The sequence below is a fragment of the Panthera uncia genome (genome assembly GCF_023721935.1).
Source record: "Panthera uncia isolate 11264 chromosome A1 unlocalized genomic scaffold, Puncia_PCG_1.0 HiC_scaffold_17, whole genome shotgun sequence".
NCBI lineage: Eukaryota > Metazoa > Chordata > Mammalia > Carnivora > Felidae > Panthera > Panthera uncia.
The window spans coordinates 60,358,789-60,381,202 of NW_026057577.1; the positions used below are offsets into that span (position 1 = coordinate 60,358,789).

At 37.9% G+C, this 22,414-nt stretch overlaps 1 long non-coding RNA gene across 1 annotated transcript in view; it reads left to right on the plus strand.

The window, feature by feature from the left end:
- The window catches only part of LOC125935795 (uncharacterized), a 31,203-nt gene extending 16,657 nt beyond the window's left edge, over nucleotides 1–14,546 (plus strand). Inside the window, exon 3 of the long non-coding RNA XR_007461793.1 lies at nucleotides 11,885–14,546. This is a non-coding gene — a long non-coding RNA (uncharacterized LOC125935795). The remainder of the gene's footprint in view (nucleotides 1–11,884) is intronic.
- Nucleotides 14,547–22,414: the final 7,868 nt, after the last annotated feature.

Below are 22,414 nucleotides of genomic sequence, written 5' to 3' on the forward strand. Positions count from 1 at the left end.
CACAGAACTTTGTCTTTGAAAGATGAAATAACCTATTTCCCTCACCTCTTCTCAATCTTATTTCTGTGTTTCAATTGCTCTCCATCCTTAACCACAACAAGGAATGTATGCTATTTAATTCACTCTTGAAAAATTCAACCTAATGCCTAGAACTAGTGGCATGTGCTAAGAAGTGGCCAAAGTAGGAAGCACCTGGGTGGCTTGATAGGTTAAGTGTCTGACTCTTAGTTTTGGCTCGGGTTGTGATCTCACGGTTCATGGGTTCGAGTCTGCATCAGGCTCTGTGCAGACAGTGGGGAGGCTGCTTGGGATTCTCTCTTTCCCTCTGTCTCTACCCCTTTCCCATTCATGCTCACACATGCATTCTCTCTCAAAATAAATAAATGAACTTAAAAAAAAAAGGTGGGGGGCACCTGAGTGGCTCAGTTGGTTAAGCATCCAACTCTTTGTTTCAAGTTTTGTGATTCAAACCACACATTGGGCTCTGCGCTGACAGTGCAGAGCCTGCTTGGGATTCTCTCTTTTTTCTCTCTCCCTCTTCCCCTTCCCTGTTCATGCTGTCTCTATCTCTCTACAGATTGACAAATAAACTTAAAAAATACAAAATTGTAGCCTGGGTGGCTCAGTTGGTTGAGCATCAGACTTTGGCTCAGGTCATGATCTCATGGCTGGTGAGTTCAAGCCCCACGTTGAGCTGTCAGCACAGAGCCCAGAGCCTGCTTCAGATTCTATGTCTCCTCTCTCTCTGCCCCTTCCCTGCTCACACTTTGTCTTTCTCTCTCAAAAATAAACATTAAAAAAATTTTTTTAAATAAGAAATAGAAATTTTTTAAAATTATTAAAGAAAAGCAGGGGGAGCATAGGTGGCTCAGTCCATCAAGTGTCTGACCTCACCTCAAGTCATAGATCTCATGATTCATGAGTTCAAGTCCAGCATTGGGCTCTGTGCTGACAACTCAGAGTCTGGAGTCGGCTTTGGATTCTGTGTCTCCTTCTCTGTCTGCTCCTTCCCCCCCACTCACATTCTGTCTCCCTTTCTCTCTCTCTCAGAAATAATAAAAACAAAAAAATTAATGTTTAAAAAATTTTTTTAAAAATAAAGAAGTGGCCAAAGTAGAACCTAAAGCAGAGAAGTAAAGGGTACTTAGGTTCTAGTTAGCATTTTTTAACACTGAGTCACTGTGGATAAAACCAAGAGTAAATTATACCTATGAAATGGCAAACAAATAGTTCCCCATTTATTCATATTAATGATGAATTTGCATAATATTCTTGGAGATCCTTTGTTTAAGAAGAAAGACAACAAGTAAAGATAGTAATATATAATAAAACAATTTAGGAGTCCCAGGTAAGCCATGCTTGCTCATAAAATGTTACTTTCTTCACATCAAATGATAAAAGTGAAAAAAAATAAAAGGGAGTATTCAAAGTACAGTTTCTGATAAGAGGAAGCAACCAGATAATTTAATGAAAATGCCTCTAAATTGGATGCTAATTTGTGTTATCTACAGAGAAATTCCCTTTCCCCAAGTAACCACTAAACATAAATGCATTTGTGACTATGGTAGGAAGCACCCTTCCTTGGATGCATGTTTGCCTTTATAATTCGCCTGCCTAGAATCATCTATGAGTTCTACCATTAGGGTAATAAACAATGGAGATTACTTTAAAAGACATACTTGTCAGCATAGCACATTCACTTTTGCAACCGGTTCCATTTCAAACACATAGAGCAAGGAATTAAACTTAATTGCTAACTCAGGCTTAACATACCAGAATCTTCCAGATAAATTATATTTTAAAAGGTTACTCAGAGCTCCCCTCCTCTAAGTTTCTGAAGCAGGAAGGTTGAATATTGCTCAAGAATACCCAGAATGCAGTGTGATAATTTAACAGATCACTCTATGTCCTAAAGCTGAGAAGACCAAGAAACAGACCCATGTTGTTGTTGCCCATGACCCAGTGATATATGTTTTGCCCCACCACTAGAGAGAGATAGTGGACAAGTGTGGTAACTAATATTTCCTGCTTTTTTGTGAAATGATACGTTCATGGTATATCACAGGTGATATTTTAGGCTTTGTCAGTTGAGGCATGCTGTTTTTGTCAGTGGGAATGTTAAGTGACAACTAATAACTTTGGATCCAAAGTTGCCTGAAAATCTGAGGATGGACTTTGCCCCACTTGCATTGTTTCCAAATCAGTCAGGTCTCACTTGAAGCCCAAATGTGACAATGATCTATCTTATACTGGTTATGTAGTTTATTAAATGGAGGACTTCTACTTCCCTTCCTTGATTTTATTTTTGTCTTGACCACTACACTTCCCTTCACCAGAGAGAAGATCTAGAAAGAAGAAAAAAAATGAAATTCAAATTTATGAATTACTTGTTATTACCAGGGTTGAGGAGAATAATTTGAAGTGTTTGGGGGAAAAAAAGGTTTGAAAGTTATCTATGGGTTTGTATACTTGTTCCTATTGCAAAACCAAGCTACTTAAGCACTAATAAGGTGTTTTAATATGTACTTACTAGGAAAAGTCTACTGTTTTCAGAATGCTTTTATGCTACCATCTCACTAGATCCTCCTAAAATTCCTGTGAGATGTTAAACAGGTATTATTTATCTTAACACCATCATTAATCACTCCATTTTATAGGTGAAAAAACTGAGGGCACAATGTTAAATGTTGCTCAGGAATACCCAGCCAATAGTGGTAAAGTTGAAACTAGATACCGGCTCTTCTAACCTATGATCCCAGATCCCTTCTACTTGGTCATCTGCCTCTGCTTTTGGAACAGTCACAAAAGTTCATAGCTGAAAGGCTCTTACATGCTGTTGTCCACTTCATAACCTGCTGTATTCCAAAAATGCAGTTGTAGAACTTAGAATGCATTGTCCCACTAGAACAGTAATGTCTATTTTCCATAGACCCCTATGTCATTTCATAAGAACCTATGCCTAACCCACAAGAGTTAAATATGTTCCTTTAAGACAAAGTATGTTTCACAGACCAATATTCCCTTAAGAAAGTTTCAAGGAAAAAAAGTTCTAAGGCCAAATAAGTTTGGGAAACACAGCATATCATATATCCCACTCAGAGATTCATAATGTACATTTGCATATTAAAGGCTTTAAGAAGTTCTGCAGGAAAGAAAACTGCTTAAAATTGTTCCATTGAGAATTCATCAACCTTCTTTGACTTTGAAACCCTTTCACTGAGTAACAGATATTAACACCCAAAACTAGAGTTCCCCAAAACACATTTTGGACATTACTGCTGTAGGAAAATATGTTGTCACAATTTAAGATGTTAGGAGCATCTCTGCTGCTCTGAAATTGGGGGATACCTTGAATATAAGATAGGTTCTGTAGATCATTCCCGTAATATCAGTCTGGAGCTAAAATCAACCATGGATGTTGAGACATAAAGCAGGGTCAGACACTGAAGGATAAGGAACAGAACAATAAAGGATAGGAATGGTTCCTGGGAACACTGAGATAAAACCAAGATGATGGGGCTGGGGACACATGAATGATGAGAGTGACAAGGGAGCAGCTAACTTGGAAATTTATCCTACCTTCCTCTTTCTTCTTTCTCAAATCCTGCTGCTATAGACACTTTCCTAGACCAAACCAAGGGTAGGAAGCAGGGATGAGGCTGAGAGGAGGGGTGGACCCAAACATTAATGGTTGCCCTGGAAGGAAAAAACAGAGAATAGAGACATGCCAAAGAGGTGGAGCAAAGAGGGTACCTAGTAGAAGCAACTACTTTCCAGTTACCATGTTAAGAAAAGGAAGAAAGCCAGAGACTCCGTTTATAGCCTATGTCCTCCAAGAGTCAGATGAGCATCCAATGTATCATCCATACTGGGACACTTTTGGAGTGAAAGTGGCACTGTTAATAACCATGCGAGAACAACATATGTAAACTGGGGCATCCCAGGCACACAAAATTAGTGCCTGCGATAAGTTATATGCTGTTCCTTTCTGAACTATGAACCATGGCATTTAGGAAAAAAGAGAAAAAAAGATATAAAAGATATGTATGTTTGTGGTAATAGTGTGAACTATAATGGGTTCTACTTTAAATAAGTTGTTTAGACCAAAATATTCTCATGACCCCATTCAGCAAACATGTATTGAGCATCTGTGGTGTGGAAAGCCCTGTGCTCAACACTGTGGAGGTTGTAGATAAGCAATACACATCAATGCCCTCAAGGAGCCTCCAGTCAAAACAATGAATTAAGAGATTCAAATGACCAAAGCTGCAAGTAAATTATCACAGATGGTCATCTAGAGAGCTAAGAACATATGCTGGGGAAGTTCTGAAGAGGGCTGACCTGAGAGGCTCTGGAAATTTGGCAATGTGGGAAGGACAAAAAGATTATTATCAGGGAGTGCCCGGGTGGCTCAGTAGGTGGTTGAGTGTCTGACTCGGGTTTGGCTCAGGGCATGATTTTACAGTTCATGAAATCAAGCCCCACATTGGGCTCCATGTTCTTAGTGCATATTTTCTCTCTACTTAGGGTTTCTCTCTCCCTCTCTCTCTGCCCCTGCCCCCTTCTCTCTTTCAAAATAAATAAACATTAAAAAAAGAAGATTAATTATCAGGCCTGGAGTGCAGGAAGAAGAAGATAGAGCTTTCTGGGTGATAAGACAGCACCAAGCAAAAGTAGAGAGAAGCCTGTTTGTGGTAGCATGAGGAGCATGGTCCCATTTGGCAGGAATTTAGGATTTGTGAAGAGAAATTGTGGCAGATAAGTGGGAAAAGCAAGTTGCGGCAAGCCTGTATAGGGACTTGAATGCCAATGTAAATCAAGTGGAAATAATTCAGGAAATAATCAAGAGCTTTGATTGTATAGTAGCAGCCTAAGACAACCACAAGTACAACCACAACCACTTGCCACTTTGGAAATCTTTGGAAAAGTTGGGGCCAGTTTTGCACTATCATAAGGTTGAACCCAGAACTCTAAAGGACTTGGAAACATTTGGGTTAAATATAAGTATGTATTAAGATTCTTATCAAATCCAAAGTAGGCAATTATAATGAGTTTTGCATTGCTGCTATAAAACATTACTACAAATATAGTGGCCTAAAAAAAAATAGAAATTTCCTATCTGACAGTTCTGTAGGTTGGAGGTCCAACATAAGTCTCAATGGGCTAAAATCAAGGTGGCAGCAGGGCTACATTCTTCTCTAGAGGGTTGAGGGGAAGGCCCATTTCCTTGTCTTCTCCATCTTCTAGAGGCTATTCACATTCCTTGGCTCATAGCCCCGTTGCTCTGTCCACAAAAGTAACAATGGTAGATGGAGTCCTTCTAACACTGCATCACTTTACCTCCTCTGCCTCTTTCTTAAACTTTTAAAGATACTAGTAATTATATTTGGCTCATCTGAATAATCCAGGAGGATCTCCCTATCTGTTAATTAGCAACTACTTTTTTTTTTTTTTCTGAGAGAGAGAGAGAGAGAGACTATCCTAAGCAGGCTCCATGCTCATCCCAGAGCCCAATCCCACCACCCTGGGATCATGACCTGAGCCGAAATCAAGAGTCAGATGCTCAATGAACTGAGCCACCCAGATACACTAGTTAGCAAGCAGTTTAATTCTCCTTTGCCATGTAAGTAACATACTCACAGGTTCCTGGGATTAGGACATGGACATGTTTGGGGAGTTATTATTGTGCTTAGCACAGTAATGTAACAGGACCTTCCATGATGTTTTTATTCTCCCCAGTCCCCTTTGCCCAGGCATAGGCGAATGGCCTCATCCTTTATTTCTCAAAGCAGCTCTAATACTCATTGTGTACATAACAGACTTTTACTGAAGATCTGTGGATCACAACAGGTGATCACAGTACAGTATAGAAAAGCACTTAAATTTGAATATAAAATTTCTTTGCTTCTCATGTTTTTGACCATAGTTTCTTTTTAGCTGTTTTCTCCTTTGGTCTGCCCACTCTCCTCATCTCCAGGGACCCTCTCCCCCCTTATTCTCTCTTCTATGAGTCTCAGGCCTGCCAAAATACCTCCCTCTGAATCCTCACTGGAAATGGAAAATTCCTGTTACTTTTATTATTTAAAGCAATTTGGCTTGTTTGGCTCAGCCTTTCCCCTCCAGGATATGTCCTCGGCCTTCCCTTTCATTACCAAAAAGATCCATCAGCATCTTTTTTGAGACAGATTCTGTGTCTGCAGTCCATTTTAGTTATTTTTAATAGTAATTATTATCTTCCCCTTCATGCTATTAGAGAAAGCTTTAATACCAATTTTAGAAAGAATGTACCCTTTCCATTATTGGTGGGTTACCTTCTGCAGTACAAGGAGTCATTGGACCAGTGGTTTACAAAGAAATGAAACAAAGTGGCGAGCTGTCACCTGGGATGCCACAATCAACCTGACTCTAGGAATCAGGAGACCTGGGTGCTTGTTCTAGGTTCTCAAATGACCTGGTGACTTTGAGCAAGTTACAACCTCTCTGAGTCACCATTTTGTTAGTATAAAACAGGAAGGTTGAGTTAGATGTTCTCTCCAAAATTCTGTAAATACCTCATTGAATTAGTGGAGTTTATGTTTGTGGCCTAGGAGCTTATTTGACATAATAAACAGTTAAAAGCAAACCAGTGTCACAGGAGATTTTGGGACTCCCAGAAATTTTACTCCTGTGGTATCTGGGTTAAACATCCGGGATTACATTCAGTTTAGAGACCTTAAGCTTTGTTTTTTTTTTTGTTTTTTGGGTTTTTTTGAAAGGGCTGATGGGGTGTAGACAACCCATGCCAGCTACAATGATGGACCGAAAAGAAAAACATGACAGGAATCAGTGTGTTTTGAGAAAGATTAATATAGCAGTTAGGTATGGGATGGAATGATATAGCAGGCGATGGGCAGCAGGAAAACCAATTAAGAGATTGTTGTAAAAGTTCAGGCATAATAAAAATGTAACAGGATGCTAGATGGGACTTTTCCTGTTGTCTCAGGGTTTCCGCCAAAGCTCCACAGCTGAGGACAATAGGCAATAAGAGTTCACACGTTCTAAAGAAAGTTGCTAAACACATCCATGCATGATTTGCTGATTCTTTGCCCATTCTATCATGGCCCCATCGTATATAAGAGAGGTTACTGAATCATTAAAGAGAAGAGTCTGCGAAATAAGGGGATTTGCAAAAGTTGGAAGTACATTGGTTTTTCACTCTTCTCAAATACATGTTCTCTAGAGTTTGGGAAACAGAGAGGCTGATAACTGACCCTTACCTGATGGTGGGTAAGGACAGAGAGAATAGCAATGGAGAGTCTGACCTTCTGGAATTTGACCAGAAAAGGGGAATGAATTTCCCCCCAAGCCAAATATATAGCATGGGAGGGAGCTGGGTTCCAGGGTTGCAATCTGGGCCAGAATATCACTTTTTTTTGGAGAGCAGAACAGTGTTTGGCATTCTTGACAGCAGGGAGGTGGAGGGGTGACTGTTGCTAAAGAACACACAAAAATACTCCATGAAAGAAAGGGCCAGTATTGGAGAGCTGCTAGGACTGAGACCATTTGAGAGAGTATACCATGAGAGAACCAGGAAGGAAGTACAAGAAGCGGTAGGTACCATCTCCTCTAGTCCCCTCCATCCCTATCCAGTAGAAGCAGGTGATGGGGAAAGTAGAGTAAGGAGGGCCAAGGAACAGACTCTGTTTTACTCCCACCAGTGATCTGGGGACTCCCTGGCCAGGCCTAAGCTGGAGTGAGGGGAGAAGCTTTAAACTGGATTGGAAATGGAAGTTTTGATTTAGATTGGACTAGGCTTTTTAAATTCTGAAAATGAGACTGTTGTCTAATATGCTAAAGTAACAAAAAAGTACACAGTATCTGCTTGAGATATCATCCAGGGGCAGAAAAGGAAGATAAGACAAACATGTTTGAAGGCAATGAAATTTAAAAATAATGCTTTTTCCTGTTTGCAACTCATAGAGCCCAGCTCCTATAATAAATTAGTATGACAGCAATAATAAATAATAATGATGATAATGACAATAATAATAACAACCATTTGTTAATTATTGGCATAGTGTGCCAGACTTATGTTAGATGCTAAAGATACATTATTTCATTTAATCTTTACAACAATCTCATGAGGTAGAAACTCTGAAATTTAACCCCATTTAACAGAGGTTTACTTTCAGATGTTAAATAATTTGCCACAAAATACAGGTAATAAGTAGCTCATTTCAGACCCCACAATCCATTTAGGACTAGAATAAAGTAACAGTTATAAAAGAGGAAAGAAGCAAGGAATTAATGAATGAGATATCTGTGTTTATCATTTTAATCCAAGAGTGGATGAAGTAATTGATAAAAAGCAATGACACAATTTATTTACATTGATAGAACTTCAATTATCATGCAACCCACAAATAGCATTTGTTGCTAACTTTAAAACTAGTAAATGCATTTATTAAATAATTTGCTTTCCTTGGGTTGTTTTGGGTTTTTGTTTATTTGTTTTTTAAGAAGTGTTGTCTGGTCACTTTACAATTAGTTCCCTGGAATATAACTAATATGCTAATTTGTGATTTCTACTATATAAATGTTTTATTATGCCTAAAATATTAGATGGAAATAACTGGGTTCACAGGGTACACAGGTTCATTACTTGAGTGGTGAAGTAGATCCTTAAAACAGACACCTAAATTCAAGAATAACTTCTTCACTGTGAACACCTTGAAGCAGGGATCTTATCTTACTTAAAATTGGGGTCTAACCCCCAAGGTCATGAGACAAGTATTTGACATATTGTAGATGCTTACTAATTTAGAAGTTTTTATTGAGCACCATCTGGGTTCCAGACACTGAATTAAGTGTTATATGTATATGACAAGAGTGAATTTCCTTATAGTGTGTGCTCACAGCCCTTGCCACACCCCTTCTACCTTCTAAATAGAATTCTGGATTTTGTTCTATATAGCTTCTATTATCTGCCCTCTGAGGAGAATCAGACTTTGTTGCCAGATTCCTGGACATGTATGATAAAGAATTGAGAGACTGGGAGTCAGAGAAACAGAACTAATGAGATAGGGGGAAGAGAGAGAGAAAGAAAGGATAGCCCTATGAAGGAAGGACTTTGGGGAGGATAATGGGGGAGAGGTTAATTTAGGGAATACCGTGGTCGATTACAAATGAGACCGCCTTTGTTGTGCTCTGAGAAACCCAAGTAAAGGATATGATTTATTTCTTACTGCTTCTAACCTCTTTTTGGTCCCCAAGATAGGAACATGCGGTCCCAGATTACATATATATTATTTCTAATCCTTGGACCACCCTGCCAATGGAAGCATTACTGTCTTTAATTTCCAGGTAAAGTAAGAGCCATGAAGCAGATAACTAATTCTCTCAGGGCTCCACAACTAAAGCTAGGATTTGAATCCAGTTCTGGTGGGCACCCAGCCTGCTGTCTTTCCATGATGTTGGAACTGAACCATCATGTTGAACTGAACCATAACCATAACCATCTGTTGAACTGAACTCATTCAAAAGGCTTTCCTTGTGAGGGACCTCTATTTATTTTGGTATCATACATAAATGGGAAAGGCTTATTTCTGATATTTGATTCAGAAGAGAAAAGCTTAACTTCTAGCCTGGAAAGCAGGCCTGCTTGCTGTACTAAGCTTGCCTGTGGGCTTGATGGTTCATTTTGAAATCCAATCACTCCGCACCTAGGAAATGGCATTGTTTACTGCAAAAGTTCAGCTAAAACTGTTGCTAAAATTGGTCTGTGGCCATTCATGTTTCTGGAAATCAATTTTCTGACCAGGTAGCTACCTGGTACAAAAAAGTGTGGAATAAAAGGTTTCTTCAAACTGCCAACAAAGTTACCTTAGACCTTTCAATGGCCAGGTAGTAAACTAAATTGTATGCACTTGTTTGGGTGAATTATCATTTTAAATGGTTTGAGGTAAAGTTCTCATCTTCTGTCACCATAGAAACTGTTATAAAATTTCATATGAATACCTCAGAAACAGGGCTACCTACTCCCATGGACATAGATAGTGGGTATAATGGACCCCCAAGGAAATAAATGGCTGCTTGTCAGAAAATAATACAACCCATTAAAAGAAGTCTCTTTATGATCCAAGTCCTTCCAATTGGACAAACTAGGTATATGGACAGGTAGGGAGAAAAAGGGGTCTGAAGTAGTATGAGGTGCTTTTGGAGTAGTTTCCAAATGCCACTTTCCAAAGTTAAATAAACTTCCTCTCTTGTTGAGGGAACATTCCGTTGAGGTGTTAACACTGGAGTGATTTCATCTATATTCAGGGAGTACATGCTACAGAGCCATTATGGACCAGACGGGGATGTATAAAAATGATTTGACAAAAAGAAATAGCCAGTGTGCTATGCCAAAATCCAGAGTGCTCTTCTTCAAGGTGAATCGTATTCCATTCCAAAATGTCAAGTAGATTTAGTCATTTTAATCTTTTTATTAGATTAAAACTTGATACCTTTATAAAAGCTAAAGGAAATGGCTGGAATATAGGATCCACCACTGATAAATTGTGTGATCTTGGGAAAGTTGCTTGGCCTCTCTCAGCCTTAGTCTCTCCATTTCTAAACTGAAGGTGGTGTTTATTTTTATGTCAAGATAAAATAACCCATGCAAAGCACTTAACTTCAGTACTGAAGTGATTGTAGAAATTATTACTTATCAAAAGGAATAATAAATGTAATAACTAATAATAAGTGTGTTCAAGTCATCAACATATATTGTTATTTTTTTACATTTTTCTCTTTCCCTTGAACCCATAACAATATCTGATCTTAAGTAATTAAAAAGAGTGTGCTGAGGATTAAAGAAAACACAGAGTCGCTGCAATTTCTGACTGTTCTGGTATTGGTGAATCTGGAAGTTTTCAAGTGCCATGGGCATCTTTTTATTTCTTCCTGGTGCTTGAAAAGAAAGTCTGTTTTCATAAGACCTTGGGTCTGATTTCCAGTGGGAAAAAGGCTGAAGAAATTTGGCTTCATTTCCAAGTATCTTTGCACTTTTCCCAATTGCATAGAACCTCCAAGCTTCCCCAGATTACCTCGTTTCAATGACATCGAATCTTTCAAAGGGAATGTAATAATTCCGCAGAGAACTTAGCATTTCTGACAGCCTACCTCCCACTGTCCTCAGTGCTTCATAAATTATGCTGCCTCTGAATGTGAGCTGGGCAGCACCATTTTCCTGGCCCCTCGTGATTCATGGTTTCTCTTAACTATGTCAGTGCCTCGTCAGCAAAGCTGTTCCTTTTGGACAGAGTGTGATGTGATCTGCTTCTTGGAGGGCAGCTTGCTAATTATGTACTGATTTTATATACTGATTTAATTTTTTATATTTCAAGGTAACTAATAACTATTAACTTTAGGAATTACTTCAAAATTCAGAAAACATTACAATTTAATTAAAAATCTGCTCTCTGCAATACACTGTGACCTGAGAAACCACTCTAATGGTAATATGCTGTTATCATTAAAATTAACTAACAAACCAGAAGAATAGTGCTGTTCAGGTCAGATATAGAGAGACCATAATTAAAAGAAAGTGAAACTAAAAACAAGTATCAGACCAAAGATCAACACAGTGTGGATGGCCACTGTGCCAGCTTCCCTGTTTTGCATTGCCAAAGCAGCTCCCTCCTGACCTGTGTCTGCATGACTCCTCAGGAATTCCAAACGGAGGCCCTCCTTGAGAACAAGCCTGAGCCAATGTATTGGGTGGTTAAACAATAGAGGCTCAAAGGGAATAGGATAAAAAGTTTCTGAAAATGACTTGCTTCTAGAGTACCTTCTTATGTGTCTGTTATCTTTACATGTAAGAATAAAAACCCATCCTTATGAATGTCTTATCTTTTCCCAGCCTCCAGGACTTTCCAGATATCTTCCCAGTGACATGGGCTCTTCCTGACTTAGAAAACTTCTGTTCAGAGAGATGCAATAGAGGATGTAATGTGGAGTCCTTTCCAGCATTTTCCTTAACCCTGTCTATTCAGAAAGTATTCTGCCATTACCAGGATGCTTCTTTGGGCTTAGGGAATACAGACCTGGGAGAAAGAGGATTGGAGAAGAAAAAAGTCTTCTGGGATGTGGCTAGGAAAAAGTTTTACGTAACTGGGAGAAGAGAATTCTGGAAAACCTACAGGATGATGCCAATAGGAATGCAAAAGATTTAAACAAAAATAGTTCTGTAGGCTATGTATTGATAGCATGGTGTTTGAGAGAGGCAGTATTTAAATTATTTTGAGATTACCTTTGTCACTGGGTCAGGTTTCTTGGACAAGATGACACCCTGAGAGTGGACCCCCTGAGTTTCAGCCTCAGTACAATTACTTTGGGGATGATGAATACAGATAAATTTGTCTTACTACACAGTTCTCCTGCTGCCAGAGCCCAACTGACTTCTGAAGCTTATATCCAGGAGCCCCAGAGTCATTGTTGATACAGGACTCCTTGTATGACTCTGATCTCCTGCTCTTGGTAAAACTTCTTCACCCTTGTCTACCAGCTCCATCCTGCATCTCTTTCCTTATAGGGTTTTAGGAGATTCATAAAGCCCTTTTAGGGCTTTTTTAAAGCCCTTTTAGGAGGCTAAAAGCCATTATGGAGTAAGTAGGAGTTTGTTTGCTTTTTTTTTCTTTTTGGCCTGAATTGTTAATCTGTCATTTACACATTGTTTCTATGGGAAAAATGTGTTCTCATTTCCAAACAATGAATGTATATAAAGATTTTTAAAAGACAACCCAATGTAGGTCTATGGCTGCCTTTTAATGCCTCTTGGGTTATACTGGTGTTGGTTTGACTTCATTTTTATTTCTAAAGAACAGACTTACTATTTATAGTTTTTTAAATATGCGTATGTAGATATGCATATAAATAAGACTATTGAATATGCACAAAGATGCTAATAATAATTATCTTTGGGTGGTCATATTATAACTGGTAGTTTCTTCTCTATATCTTTATTTTTTTTCCCTAATGAGAAAACAGTGAGGATTTTTTTCATTTTTTAAGCAAATAGGGTTGGAAAATAAAATTTATAACAGCATCCAAAAAAACATTGTAAACATTTGGAGATAATTTAATAAAAGAAGTACAAAATTTCTGTGCTGAAAAAATATACAATACTGCTGAAAAAATTGAAAAAAAAAAAAAAAGACCTAACTAGAGATTAACATGTTTAGGGATTACATTCAATATTGTCAAGATGTCAGTTCTCACCAAAGTGATCCATAGACTCAGTGCAACCCCAATCAAAATTCCATGGGGCTTTTTTGTAGAAATTGGCATGCTAATTCTAAAATATATATAGAAAACCAAAGGACCTAGAATAGACAAAGCAATTTTGGGCAGGAAAAATAACAAAGTTGGAAGACTTAATCTACTGGATTTTTATTTCAAAACTTACTTTAAAGTTATAATAATCAAAATGGAGTAGTAATGACAAAAGGTAAAACAGATAAATCTTCAGAAGACAATAGAGAAGTTCAGAAATAGACTCACAATTATAGGGTCAAATGATTTTCAACAAGCGTGCCAAAGAAATACAGTGGTATGGTTAAAAGGATGGTTTTGTTCAGCGAATAATTCTGAGACAATTGGATACCTGTATATGCAAAAAAACAAAAAAACAAAAAAACCTGTACCCCTATCTCACATCATACACAAAAAACTAATTCAAGATGCATCATAGACCTAAACATATAAGGGAAAATCTTTGCAATGATGGGTGGGCAAAGATAGGCCAGGGAAAGCACTAATTGTTAAAGGGAAATATCAATAAGTTTGACTTTATCAAAGTCAAAAACAAACCCCTCTGCTCATCAGAAAACACTGTTAGGAAAACAAATAGTCTACAGAATAAAAGAAAATATTCACAACACATGTATTTGGCTGAAGGCTTACATGCATAATACATAAAGCATATCTACAACTTAATAATAAAAAGATAACACACTTAAAGAATAGGCAAAAGACTTGGACATGTCACAAAGATGACTTATAAATGGCCAATAAGTACATGAAAATATGGTCAACATCATTAATAAAATGCCAAGTAAAATCCACTGATATACTGGTATGGATCCACTAAAATATCTTAAGATTTAAAAGATTGACAACATTCAGTTTCAGCCATGATAGGGAGTAGCAGGAATTGCCATGAGTGCTGGTAAGAGTATAGAGTGGTACAACTACTCTGAAAAATTGTATGGTATCTCTTATGAAGTTAAATATATATTGTCTCTGTGATACAGCAGTTCTACTCCTGAGTGTGTTTATCCAAGAGAATTTTTTTTTTAAATATGTTCACAAAAGACTTGTGCTATATTCATAGCAGCTTTATTCATTAAAGCCAAAAAAAGTGGAAACAACTCAAAGGGGAAGCTCTTCCTGATGAGATCTCTCTGTTGTCATGTCATCTTGCATGAATCGCCTTGCCCTTACCATCCTTCAATTTATACTCTCAGAACACACTAGTCTCTGTCACGTTATGCTTCTGAAAGTGCAATTCCATCTGCCCAGAATTCCCCCTCCCTCTACTCTGGTTTTCCTAGTCTATTCCCTCAGGATCAGCTGAGTTGTCTTCTGTCCCTCCTCTTTGCAGTCTTTTTTTTTTTTTTTTTTAATTTTTTTTAACGTTTATTCATTTTTGAGAGACAGAGACAGAGCGTGAGTGGGGGAGGGGCAGAGAGAGAGAGAGAGAGAGAGAGAGAGAGAGAATCTGAAGAAGGCTACAGGCTCTGAGCTGTCAGCACGACAGCTCGAACCCACAAACTGTGAGATCATGACTTGAGCTAAAGTCAGACACTTAACTGACTGAGCCACCCAGGCGCCCCCTCTTTGCAGTCTTAAGCTTGCTTTCTGTTAGGATCATGGAATGATCATGTTGCATTATAATCTGTTATGTGCATATTCATCTTCTCTACTAGTTCATAAACTTCTATCTTCATATATCGCTAGCACCTAGCATTACATCTAGCACACAATAGTTGTTACAAGAAAATTTGTTACATATATGTCAGAATCTAACTTATTCTGTCTCTAATGCTGAAATATATACTTCTCATCTACCTTTATTGCCAAATGCTGGTAAGTTTCATAATAATGTTGCCAATTGAATACTTTCCTTGGCATGACCTCCTGTCCCCTAAGTAGTGCCTGTGGGAAAGTTGAATAAATACTACTGTGATGATATTAGTCAAAATGCTGTGCCAATTATCACAAGTTCTCACTGCATTTTACCAGTTGTTCTTAGTCCTTTCAATTCTTTAATGATTTACATGCTAGTGGAAGATTCTTCTCTGAAAAGTGTGCTTTTTGCTTTTTAGAGTGGCTTTGGCATGTGGGTTCTCAGTTGTTTATATCCTATACATGTCCAAAGGAAGTATCAGCTTTTAAGAGCAGAAACTTTTCAAAAATAGGTGATTTCCTTGTTGTGGGGGCTGTCCTTTGCATTGTATGATGTTCAGCAGGATCCCTAGCTTCTATCCATTAGAAGCTAGAAATACTCTCAAATTGTGACTACCAAAAATGTCTTCAGGCATTGCCAGATATACTGAGACATATACTCACCATCGGGTAAGAACTACTGCCCTGTAGGTTAAAAGAGTGTCCCTGATCTTGGTTCCCATTCATGCTCTATCACTCAGGGATCCAGGTTAGGCTATTGCCTCTCTGTGGTCAGTTACTTAATCTGTAAAATGTGAGTTGAAGGGAAAATTGTCAAAGAATTTTGGTAGGCCCAAAGATTACTGAATGTTTTCAGTTGAAAAAAAGGCATATATGTCTAGCATATTCTTCTACATTATTTGATTTATAATCTCTCACTTTTCATTGTCTTTGAGCTACTTTATAATTCTATAACTTGTAGAAAACTGATAAAAATATAATTCTTGGTGACAAAAGTTCAACTTGTATCTGGTAGAATGAAATCAATTATTTGCTTGTGAACCTTAGTACAGTTTTCTTCTTTTTGCATCTATTTTAAACTTCATTTCACCATACCTTATGTGGCCACATATAAGTGGTATTATGAATTTCCTTTGAATCCATTGTAACATCTTAGCGGTTGCCTTATTTTTAAAAAATTTTTAAATGTTTTTTTATTTTATATTTGAGAGAGAGAATGAAAGCGTGAGCAGGGGAGGGGCAGAGAGACAGAGGCAGAATCTGAGCCAGGCTCCAGGCTCTGAGCTGTCAGCACAGAGCTCATCACAGGGCTCGAACTCACGAGCAGTGAGATCATGACCTGAGCCGAAGTCAGACACTCAACCAACTAAGCCACCCAGGTGCCCTGTGGTTCCCTTATTAATTAACAAATTAAATGAAATCTTTGTTTGACATGTGTTAAAAAAAAAAAGTGGTTGCCTCTACAGTGATCCATTTGTTCTTTTAGGGATAAAAACATGATACTTGCCTAAAGACCTCCAGAGCAAAAGTTTTTAATATGCAAGCTACTTCAGCCAAACCACTCTTCTGATATCTTACAACTCTTACAGTTTTTGTATGCATTAATAAAATAAATTAGGGGAATAAAGTGACGGTTTTGGAAGCAATGGTACTGTCTATACTGCTGCTCGGATTCTCTGGATTCCTTGTTTCACTTTAGAAATTTACAGGTGCAAATGTCAGTCTGTGCTAATCCAGTTGGTGACAAGAACTAGAAAAGGATACCTGATACCCAACAGGGACACAATTACCTCATCATTTGCAAAACCAAAATGCAGGTCATATCTTAATTGATAGGGGTCATATTTCCTATAGAGGTCATTATTTATAAAAATGAGTTTTATTGTTAACTATCCCAGAGTGTTTCATTTCAGTCTACTTATTGAAATGAAGTGTTCCAACATGAGCCCATAGCTAAAAGGGCTTCAGAAGTGTGGGAGGTTTACTGGAACTCCAAAAGCACTGTCCTAAGCTTTAGGAGAAATTGATTTTGGTTCTTTCTAGCTCACTGCCCCTGATTTGTATGTGACCTTGAGGAAGCTCTTGAATCCTCCTGAATCTCCCTTTCCCTGTCTAGAAAGGCATTTGATCTAGAAAGCCTTAGCTTACTGTCAGGTTCAAGATTCTATGACATTGTGATTCTTTATGAGTGTTCTTGAGAATCGAGTGTAGTCAATAATTTTCAGAGGAGCAGAAGTACAGAAAACCTGTGTTGGCATTCTTTCACTTTCCACTGTCCCCAGTTTATGACTCCTACTGCTTTCGACTGGGCCCTACCTTCCCTCTTTGGTTTAGTGACAGGGCTGCCACTTGGGAACTGATAACCAGGAACACCCTTAGCAAGTCACCTTACCCTTTGCTTCTCACTCCACATGGGTGAGAACATCTTAAGGAATTATTTCCTCATCACTATGGACAAAGGGATTTTGCTGTTGGGGTTCCCAATTATTTTCAAGTCCAGAGATTCTTCCTTTATAATTTCCATTTCCTCTGATCCCTTGTCCACCATCTGCTTCTCTTTCATGGCTGCTTGTTTCTTCACTTAGTGTTGAGGGCTAGGTCAGCAGCTGCAGGAGAACTTGATTAGTGCCTTGCCTCTGTGCAGACACATTTCCCTGACAGCATCGATCCTGGGCGGTTTCGCTTTGCAGGCAGCTCCACAGAGGAGGAGCTTATGCTGCAAAGGAGGTGGACTGTTGTCTGGTCAAGGTGAGTTTGGGGCAGGCTCCTAATTCACTCCTCTTTGCTCAGCTGTTAATTTTGCTTAAATAGGAACTGCTTGCAGATTTTTATTTAAAAATCCACTGCCTGACTGAGACCTTGTGATGTCAAGATTCAAAGACAATTTTTTATTGCTAAGTTATTAGTCCTTTGAAAGAAGGAAAATTTGGTGTTTAATATTTAAACAGTTTCTATTTTGCTGAATTCTTTGATATTTGAATGTTAACTGTGTAACCATTTAAGGTCCATTTCTAGAGACTTTTCTAGACATTTAAAGCACTACAGGCATTTATTTGTAATACTCTCGCATGAAAAATTACCATCCATTTCTTGCCATCCTGGTTCATTGCCAGCAGATATGTCTATTAGCAATGAAATAAAGAAATGTTTTATATTTTGATGCATTTCAATATGTCTGTTACACTAGATTTTTTTTTTTTGAGAACAGGAATAAATTCCTTTCATCTTTAAAATGTTATCCCTTCTTCAAATTTTGGAAAAATTAATTGAATTTAGCATAGGGAAATTGCATTATCTCTGTGGCCAAGAGGATAACTCCAAGCATTTTCTTTCATTTTTTTTTTTTTTCCTGGATTTCTGGTTTGAGCTTCAGGAGTCATTGATAAAAACTACTGCAAGTGTGTCTGGGTGTAGATCTGACTAAGGATTCATTTATCTATGCTCTTTAAAGGCATCCCCACCTTTATGGAGCCTGCACCTCCATAAAATGTTCCAGCTCCACAAAACTGTCACATGACATTTCAAAGACATCTTCTATTTCCCGTAAAATATTGAACTACAATTACTCTACAGCCCCAAACTATCTATTCACCTTATTCTTTTCATGGTCTCCATAATTCCTGCAAGTTCATCTATGCCAATATAAGAATATGCATTTATAAGCTTTTGATAGAGTACAGTACCAATCTTAGGTACAACAAAAAATGTAGTACTACAAAGGGAAGCTCAAACCCATTGTAGTTTCAGATTAGCAGATTCATTTATGAATGTTAATTATGAATTAAACAGTAGATTTAAAACCACACCACACCTTTCTTCTGAAAATTGTGTTCATTTTCATGGACAAAGAGGCAGCCGAATTTGGTGGAAAGACACAGGCTTTGGTCTCTAGCCTGGGTACCCCCATTTACTTTGCTAAACGACCTTCAACAGATCAAAAACCATAGTTTTGGTAAGGATCAAATGAGGATAAATAATTTCAGATCAAAGGAGACTATATGAAAACACACCAAAAACTGTAAAGTCGTAGTGACACTTTTTGTTTACAGGTAGAGATGTATTTGGAGTGCCAGCTTCACTCAGAGTCCCCTTCTCTAGGAAATGCCCATACTTGTAACCCTTACTAAAGAGCAAACATGTTTGCCTTTCCTTCCCTGGTGACACTGTTGGACACCTGACAAAGGACACCCAATGGCAATGACAAATCAGATCTTCTCTTAAAATTAAAGAGACTTAAATGTGTCCTTTAATGGCACATTAATACCAGATGGCAGTCTGGTGATCATGAGAATTTGGGATCTATGGTGGCCATTTTCAACCACAAGCATGCTGAAGTAGGCAGAGAACGCTAGAGAATGGAGTGGATGTACAGAGATAAGCAAAAAGGAAATTATGAGGTAACAGGGGAGGCAGAGGAAAGTACCTTGGATCTAGGTCTATTTCTTAGTCTATCCATGGACTGTGCATTGATTTTATTTTCTAGGATGGCCACCTCACAATAAACTCCCCTGGAGTGGCTTTCTCTTCCTGGCAATGAATAGAACTTTGGCTAAAACATTAATACCACAATTGAAAAGGTCATTACCAAGAACACTGTAGATTTTATTGTATGAAAACCAAAAGTTTCCAACTGTCCTTTGTAGCTACCAACATGAAACTCTTTCCAGATTATGCTTTTCCAATTGTAAAAGGCAAACTGGACCGCAGAAGATTCAATAACAGGCCTAACTTGCAGCATCGACTTACCCACTGGGTTTGAAAATACATTTCACATATTCTGAGAAGTTACCCTCCAAATGAAGTCTCTCCTACTGGTCTTCCTTAAATGAAGTTTCAGAATCCAAAGAAGGCAGCACAGTATAGTGGAAATAACATAAACTTTAGAGTTAGATCCAGATGGCAGTTGTGGCTCCTTTAGAGCTGCATGAGTTTGATCAAATTATTTAATGTCTCGTAGCCTCAGTTTCTTCATCTATACATTGAGAATAATAATATTTTTCTTTCAGTTTGTTGTAAGGAATAAATGAAATAAATTATGGAAAGAGCTTGACATATTTCAGATCCTCAGCAAATGTTCATCTCCTTCCCTTCATTCACAATGTGAGTCTTTTTTTTTTTTTTCACAACCAACCACATAATACTACTGCAAATTAATAAGCAGTGTATGGAAACTAGAAAGGAAAAAAAAAACCTATTTTTGACTTCTTTACTTAGCCAGCAAGTTTCTTACATTTGTGTAAAAAAGGAAATACGTAGGGCTTAAAATCAGATTTTAGGCAGAGTGACTGGAACTGAAGAGAGAACCACAGAGACCTCCTTGAATTCAGAAGTGCGTATTTGGTCAACAAATTACTTTCTCACTGCAATACATCTGATGCTAATACATGTCCAAGCTGGCGTGAGCTTGTGTCTACATGTACTAAGAGGGCACAGCCGACAAAGTGGTTTTTTTTCATCACATAAATTCAAGATTGACTTGTTAAGCATACCTGCTCATTTGCATGAAGAAAGCTAGAATGCTTCACATACTGGGCATACTACTTCATTGTTCAGTAATAAAATCTATTCGGCTCCATAAGTTATTATTTAGCTTAAAACAGGAATGTTCTTTGACAAGGAAGCCCTATGAGAAATGTACTACATGATATCACAGGAAATGATTTCTGGAGGATGGTGATGAGTCTAACCGAATCAGTTCAGACATCTCCAGCCCTGTCAGTCCATGAAACACTATAGAAAAACATGTGTGATCATTAAAATGTCTGATTTCCTATGCGATAGCTATAGCGAATAATCTCCTAGAAGCGAGACTTCAGAAGCTATGACCAATTTGCTGCCTAAGATTCACATTGCATGTTTTCAATGGAAGGACACAAAAAGAAAAGAGGGCAAAAAGATCATGCACTATTAGCTATATACATTAATAATTATTCCTCAAACAACCTGATAGAAAACATGCAAAAATGATGAAATACTTTTCTAAGGGTACCCTCCAGACTCTCTCCATTCATGTGTAGTCCTGATGTCAGGCTCAAATAATCTTAAAGTGGGTGTAAAATATAGAGGGGCACCTGGGTGGCTCAGTCCAGTAAGTGTCCAACACTTTTTTTTTTTTTTTTTTTTAGCCAGTTCATTACTTTATTTATTTATTTTTTTAAATTTTTTCAATGTTTATTTATTTATTTATTTATTTTTTATTTTTTATTTTTTATTTTTTAATATATGAAATTTACTGTCAAATTGGTTTCCATACAACACCCAGTGCTCATCCCAAAAGGTGCCCTCCTCAATACCCATCACCCACCCTGCCCTCCCTCCCACCCCGCCCTCCCTCCCACCCCCCATCAACCCTCAATTTGTTCTCAGTTTTTAACAGTCTCTTATGCTTTGGCTCTCTCCCACTCTAACCTCTTTTTTTTTTTTTCCTTCCCCTCCCCCATGGGTTTCTGTTATGTTTCTCAGGATCCACATAAGAGTGAAACCATATGGTATCTGTCTTTCTCTGTATGGCTTATTTCACTTAGCATCACACTCTCCAGTTCCATCCATGTTGCTACAAAAGGCCATATTTCATTTTTTCTCATTGCCACGTAGTATTCCATTGTGTATATAAACCACAATTTCTTTATCCATTCATCAGTTGATAAGTGTCCAACTCTTGATTTCGGCTCAGGTCATGATCTCACACTTCATGAGTTCAAGCCCCACATTGGGCTCTGCGCTGACAGCATGGAACCTGCTTGGGAATTTTTTTGTCTCTTTTTCTCTTTCTGTCTCTCATAAAAATAAGTAAACTTAAAGAGTAAAATAAAATATAGACATTTATATCCTAAAAGAAGAACTTTATTAAAAATGAGTCAAAATACTCTAATATATTCTTATGTTAATGTTCTTTTGTGCTTATGGAAAACCATAACTCCATAAATAATAAGAACAATGCCCTTTTATTTATATTATTTTTCCTACACTGTGTACATTACATGCTAATCCAGCATTGTAAGGAAAGGTATCAACAATGACAAATCAAGTTTAAGCAGGTTATTTAAATTGGGAAATTTGATAGCATACCCAAATTAATAAACCATAATCCCCTGGCCCATAGTTTTATACCAGCCTCTGTCTATTTAAGGTCAATTTAGAAAAGTTTTCAAGCAACTACCCTAAACCTAACCCCCCCCTTCCATTTTGCTATTTGATCAGTGTTTAACTAAATAAGTTCATGATATAAGCATTATGACTCTCTAAAAAAGCATTCCTTCTCCATCCCCCCCCACCCAAACCCTCACTAATTTAGGTTAAAAACAAAGTAATGGCAGCAAAAGTGTCTTTAAGTTTTGCAATAATCCTTCCAGTACTTTTGCATCCCAAAAGGCTCCAGATGTGACCAGCCACTGCAAAATGGTAAGTTGTTTATCAGCATTCTACACTGGGAACTGGCACCTGTAATTTTACTCTTATTTTGCATCAGCATTATTAAAACATC